The following is a 6,000-nucleotide window of genomic DNA, read 5'->3' as shown; positions in this document are numbered from 1 at the left end:
GCAGGTGGAACAGGGTGGTAGAGAAGTTACCAGTGGCGATTAGCCCTGCAGAGAAGCCGAGAAGATCACGAGGGAGGGAGGGAGGGAGGGAGGAAGCAAGGAAGGAAGGATTCTTGCCTACACACACATGCACACACACATCCACAAACACATTTGTGATTTCACTATGTGCCAGAGAGACTTCTAGCCAACCCAGAGTCGATTTAGTTGCCTAGGGTAGAATATTAGTGAGAATGTGTTCAAACGCCATGGTCTAAAATGCTAACTTCCAGCTGCACTCTATCTAACCCTCCTCTAGAGGATCCATCATCAAATAGCTGGTTCAGGTGTGTATGATAGATGAGTAATAATCAGAAAAAACATCAGCTGGGGCATATACAAAAATAGTTCCAAAAACCTAAAGAAAAGAATAGGACAAGCAGAAGGCAGATTTTAAAAACTCACAAGACTATGACACAAATCAGACTAAAAAAAATTTTTTTAAATCATAGTACTATTTAAATAAAGGAATTTTTAAAATTACAACCCTTGAAAACAAGAGTTCAGACAAGACATAGTAGGACTCAAGGGGAAAAGGTCAGAAAATAAATGTAATAAAAAAGGGATGTATCAGAGTCAAAAAAATAGAAGAGAGAAATAAAACCATTATATAAATGAAGGTCACTTAGAGGCATCAATGGGGGGGAGGCAAACCATTTCTTAAAGAACAGGAATATACAAAGACAAAGATTTTTAAAGTATTTGAGAGAAAATTACTGTTATGGAGCCAGAGGCAATCCAAAATCCAAATGACATTCCTAAATAAAAAACATAATATTCAAAGGTGGAATAAAAAAATTCCCTGAAGTAAAGCAAGAATCAAATGTATAGATAAAATGAGTCTATTGTGTAGCAGAAAAAGTTGTTATAGAATGATCAGCACACAACCTGAGAAACTCACCGGAGACTCATGAGAGGCCGTTCAGTGGGGAACAAGAAAGAATCAGCTCCCCTACCAGAAAGAATAAAATTTGGCTGACCTCAGGCTTCAAAAAAAAAGGACCGTAGAAGGCAATCGAGCAGTATCTACCAGGTCCTCAGGGAAGAAAATATAAACCAAGATGATCAGTCTGAACAGGCTATCATTGCAAGTCCAAAAGTAACTGACGGGCCATCTGAAACTTGCTGCATAATCTGAAACATCGCTCCTTCGGGCTTTGGAACGCCGACTGTGGCAGGCTGTCCCAGGCGCTTGGAAGAATGGAGACGTCATCAAGACACCACTCAACCGTGGGAGTTACAGTGGAGCAGTTACTATAGTCTGCAGCAATTTAGGAACACCTCGGTTTTCGAACGTCTCCGTTGGCGAGCATTTCGGGTTATGAAGCCGTAAACCCAGGAGGAAACGCTTCGGTTTCCGAACACGCCTCGGAAGTCGAACAGGCCCCGCGGCTTCCGCCGAGGGCAAGACCCCGAGGCCCGGCTGTGGGCTGTGGATGCCTCGGTTTTGGAAACTTTCAGACCTCGAATAGTCTACAGAACGGATCCCATTCGAAAACCGAGGGGCCCCTGTAATAATATAATCTGCCTCCGGGGATGAGAGCAAGTAGAATAAAGGGAAAGACTTCTGTCTCCATCTCTTAGAAGAGAAGGCAAATAGACAATGAATCTTAAAGTGGTAGCTCATTAAATCATGATCTAAATAAACACATAGAAAAGTATAAACATCTCAGACCACATAGGAAATAAAAATGATTAGAAACTAAAAGCACTTCATAAAAAGTGGCAGGTTTCAAACAAAAAATGATTGTCAAAACACTAACTGCAAATGAGCAAAAATATCCCCTACAGGTTTACATCGAATCCCCTCAGATTAGATCTAAAAGAGAAAATCACCTGTTATGTAACAGTGATTCCGAAAGGCTTAAAGAAAAAAGTAAACAAACAGCCCTGAAACTGCCGGCGGAGGAGGGGCCGGGAGAGACGGGAGCCCCCTTCCCTCCTCCGGGCCAGGGCCGCGAAGCCCGCGTCTGCCTGCAGGAGGCACCCTTTCTAAAACGGGAAATCAAAATCCAACAAATAATTATAATGAATCACAGCCCAATTTCAACAATCCTCACTGTCTCATTCAACATTTATTCAATAACATCAGCAGTTTTAAAAAATAAACATTCACGTTTTTGTACTAATAAATCATTTTAAACTGAGAATGAGCCTATTCTGAATTTTTTTAAGATTACTTCTTTCAATAGCAGTGCTTCGGGGTTGCTTTTGGCAAAGCATTACTTCCTCCATTTTTTTCATTTTTTTTAAAAAAACTATCTTTCATATCACTGGCTCAGGGGTGGAGAGAGGAAAGGGAGGTTTATCTAAATGATAATGGCCACCCACTGAGTTCGAAATTCTTCCTTTCACGTTTGCATAACGTTTACAATTTACTTCAATGCTTCTTTGAAATGAGCTAAAGTGATGTGATGACCCCCAAAAGCTGTGTTATAGTCCTCCAGGAAAAGATACTCCAATTTTATTCCAAGAAGCTTAGGAGAACTGTATGAGTCACGGAAACTGTTAGCTGTCCCTGACATGAAGAGAATCAGAAGATGATCAGTGGCTGCCATAACATTTCCACTAACCTGGCTGACACAGGCCTTCCTACTGAGGCGGTGACTAGAGGGGACAATCTAGGTCAGAACTTAGAGCCACAACAAGAAGCCACCCGGATACAGGCAGGGAAATTTTTCACAGAGGTGGCAAGTTCAAAAGAGACCCTGATTATTACAAAACGGGACATACCAGTGAAAAAACAAAACCTGGGCAGAAAATACCAATACGCACTGTGCTCAAAAAGAGGAATCGGCGATCCTGGTTGATTTAAATAAACAGGTAAATAAATAAATATTAAACTTATAGACACTCAATCATGAGTTCTTAAAATTTTTTTTCAGTTAAGCTATATCACATGTGAAAGTAAATTCACTTTAATCTTTCCACTGAAATGGATCCACCGGGTTTTGGGTGAGTGCTTGAGCCCATCAAACAAGGCTAAAGTCACCAAGAAAAGCTATTTTTTTAAGTCTCTCTAATAAAGTGATTACACGATAGTCACACTGCTCTCAGGAGTTGATCATATCTAAATGAGCTTTTAAAATGCACATCTCGGTGTCCGGAGTGAGATGAGCCGAGAACAGGACATCCCTTGTTTTCTCGAGAACAGCTGACACGCGGTGCACCTAACGGAGGAGGTGGCCGAAGAGCGAGTAAGGCAGAGACGACAGGGAACAAAAGGCCAACACTGGATTAACAGCGTACTTTTTCCCTCTAGTCAAGATGTGAATGGGGCTCACAATTCACTTTTTTTTTTTTTTAACAGTGTTAGCCAACCTTCATGGAACACTCGGTAGGAAAAGGCACTGCTCTAATTACTCCTGTGAGGAGCAGGCATTATTTCCCCCCGTTGTCACCTTGGGAAATGGGCACAGAGCGTTAGTAACTTGCCCAACATCACAACGTGAAGGAGCCATGATCCACACCCTGGTAATTTGGTGCGGGCTGTGCATTTAATGTTTATATCCATGCCTTTGAATTTGAATTAAATGCCTTGACTATGTTTAATCTGAAAAGTTCCTAGTAACTGTAACACATTGATATGGATTCATTGGAGCAATCGAATAAGCTAATTATCAAGCTGAACATGGAATTTGCTCCTACCTATCTAACCTTTAGCAACGTAAGGTTTTTACCTAGACGACGACTAAAGACTGCCTATTTAATAATATGATTTCTTCTCTTTTTTAAAAAAAAAACCCAACCATTTGGAAATGTTTTCAGTTAACTAATTGAAGAAAACCAAAGCAGATACTATCTGGGCCCTCTGGAGGTGTTTTATTTCACATAAAGCTACCCAGGAGGGAAACGCTTTTAAATAAATAGAAATGTTCACTCTACTTTGATGCTTTCACATTATTTCATTTTTAAGTAAATTTAAATTCCAGGTATGCTTCATCCTTCGGTTGAATTGTTAGCCCTGACACATCAATTTCAAATGGTTGGAGAGAACCTACCAGGTCACCGTCGCTGCAGACGCCCCTTGGAGAACATGCCCCCTCGCGTCTGGGTCTCTGAGACACAAGCATCTTCACACCCTTTCCTCCTCGGCCTTAAGGGCAAGCTCAGCAGACTGACGTCTCTCCACCTTCTGCTTCAGAACAGCAACTTCTTCCGATATGGGTCCTTAATTTTTTTTAACCAAATTTTTCATGTTTTTTATTATATCTTGTAACTGTGCCAAGCAAGGTCTGTTCTCTTTCAGTACCAGACTTTCTGATAAATAACTTTCCATGGTAATTCCTGCTCTGGGTGCACCAGATACAGTGTCCTTCAGGGCGGCCTGAGGTGTGCCGCCAATGTGAGCATCCGTCCACGCAGCTCTATTAGGAAAGTCATCAGCTGTTTTCCTCCAAATCTCTGGGTTCTCCACATGCGGTAGCAGGTCTTTAAACCAGTGAGAAAGCCCTTAAACGGTCTATCGGGATTGTGGCAAAAAGGTGGAAATTAAATTGCTGTGCATGAAGCAGTTCATATTCCAAAACCTGTTCATGTGCTTTCTCCTGTCCAGAGGACTCTCCCACAGGTTTCCAACAATTTGTGGACCAGATACATTAAATTCATCCGCTTTGCAGGTCAAAATGCAGGAGTGAGCACTGTTTTCCAGGGGTGATACCCCATTACTGAGCTATGAAGATAAAAACACTTGAAATACACACAGACTGGACCCACACAGACTTTGGCACTGTTGGCTTAAACACTGAACTAAGCTCCAATAATGTTTTCTTGTGGTACCTGCACAGAGAGTGTCCTTTCTTCCTGAGCCTCAAGAAAGACTGGCTCATCTGGAAAAGTCTTCCTTTCACCACTGCTTTGCATTTGCATTAGCAGCTGGCGCCGGCTGCTCCTCGCTGGCCAAAGTTCAGTGCCGCTCCTGGCTCCTGTTGTGGCCCATGCTTCAGGCCCAGGACGTCTGGAGAAAAAGGCCCCCAACGCCACAACACGGCGGTGTGAATCGGCTGAGCCAGGGCAGCTGAGGGCGTGCGGCGGCCGGCGTGGGCGTGCAGGCCATCAACAGTTTTAAGCCATCAACTATTTTAGCGGAATCACCTGCTCGAGAAATTGCCTGTGCTATCTAATGTAATCCTGACTACAAGCTGGCAAGATAGGTGGCAGTTTTTCAATATTTTACAGAAGAGGAAACAGGCCCAGAGATTAAGTAACTTCTGCACTCCCCCCAAAACGCACGTCCTCCAAGCAGCTCCCCTGAATTCCTCCCCCATCTGTGGGATCGGATGGAGTCAGCCGGCTCCCACCTCCGCACCCCCTTAGGGCTCTGGACTGTAACAGGTGCAGCAGCTGGTTCACCACGCCTACCCTTTCTAACCAGCCTCGACGGCAGGGACTGTGCCTCATTTATCTCCACATCTCTAGAGGTGTGGCTGGTATATAGTTGGGCTCAGTAAATATTTCATAAACCTAAGGATTCGGTAAGTACAAAGTTCTGCAAAGGGTGAGGGCTACCTTTGATGGCCGGTCCACCAGTCCAGATGTCATATTACGGATCTTCTGGTCCTGTTACAAGTTCTCATGGCCCCAGCCAGTCTTCTCACTTAGCAACAAGCCTAGATAATATACCTCAAATTCAGGAATGAGGCAGGAGATTAAAAAAATAATAGCCCGGCCAGCATGGCTCAGTGGTTGAGCATCGACCTATGAACGAGGAGGTCACGGCCTATTCCCCTGGTCAGGGCACATGCCCAAGTCGTGGGCTCGATCTCCAGTAGGGGGCGTGCAGGAGGCAGCCGATCAATGATTCTCTCATCATTGATGTTTCTCTCTCTCCCTCTCCCTTTCTCTCTGAAATCAATAAAAATGTATTTTAATAATAATAATAATGTCTCTCTGATTCTTATCACCAGTTGCTTTTAGCTATACTGTGGTTTAAAGTTAAATAAATTTGTCCTAAACTATCCC

The 6,000-nt window shown here is 43.3% G+C and overlaps 1 pseudogene; it reads right to left on the bottom strand.

Annotated features, from left to right (window-relative positions):
* Positions 1-1,276: 1,276 nt before the first annotated feature.
* Positions 1,277-4,978, bottom strand: LOC107540855 (cyclin-H pseudogene; annotated as a pseudogene).
* Positions 4,979-6,000: the final 1,022 nt, after the last annotated feature.

This window comes from Miniopterus natalensis, chromosome 3 (genome assembly GCF_054644295.1).
Source record: "Miniopterus natalensis isolate mMinNat1 chromosome 3, mMinNat1.hap1, whole genome shotgun sequence".
NCBI lineage: Eukaryota > Metazoa > Chordata > Mammalia > Chiroptera > Miniopteridae > Miniopterus > Miniopterus natalensis.
Note: the sequence above shows the minus strand (reverse complement) of the source record. Positions and strands in the feature narration are given on the sequence as shown.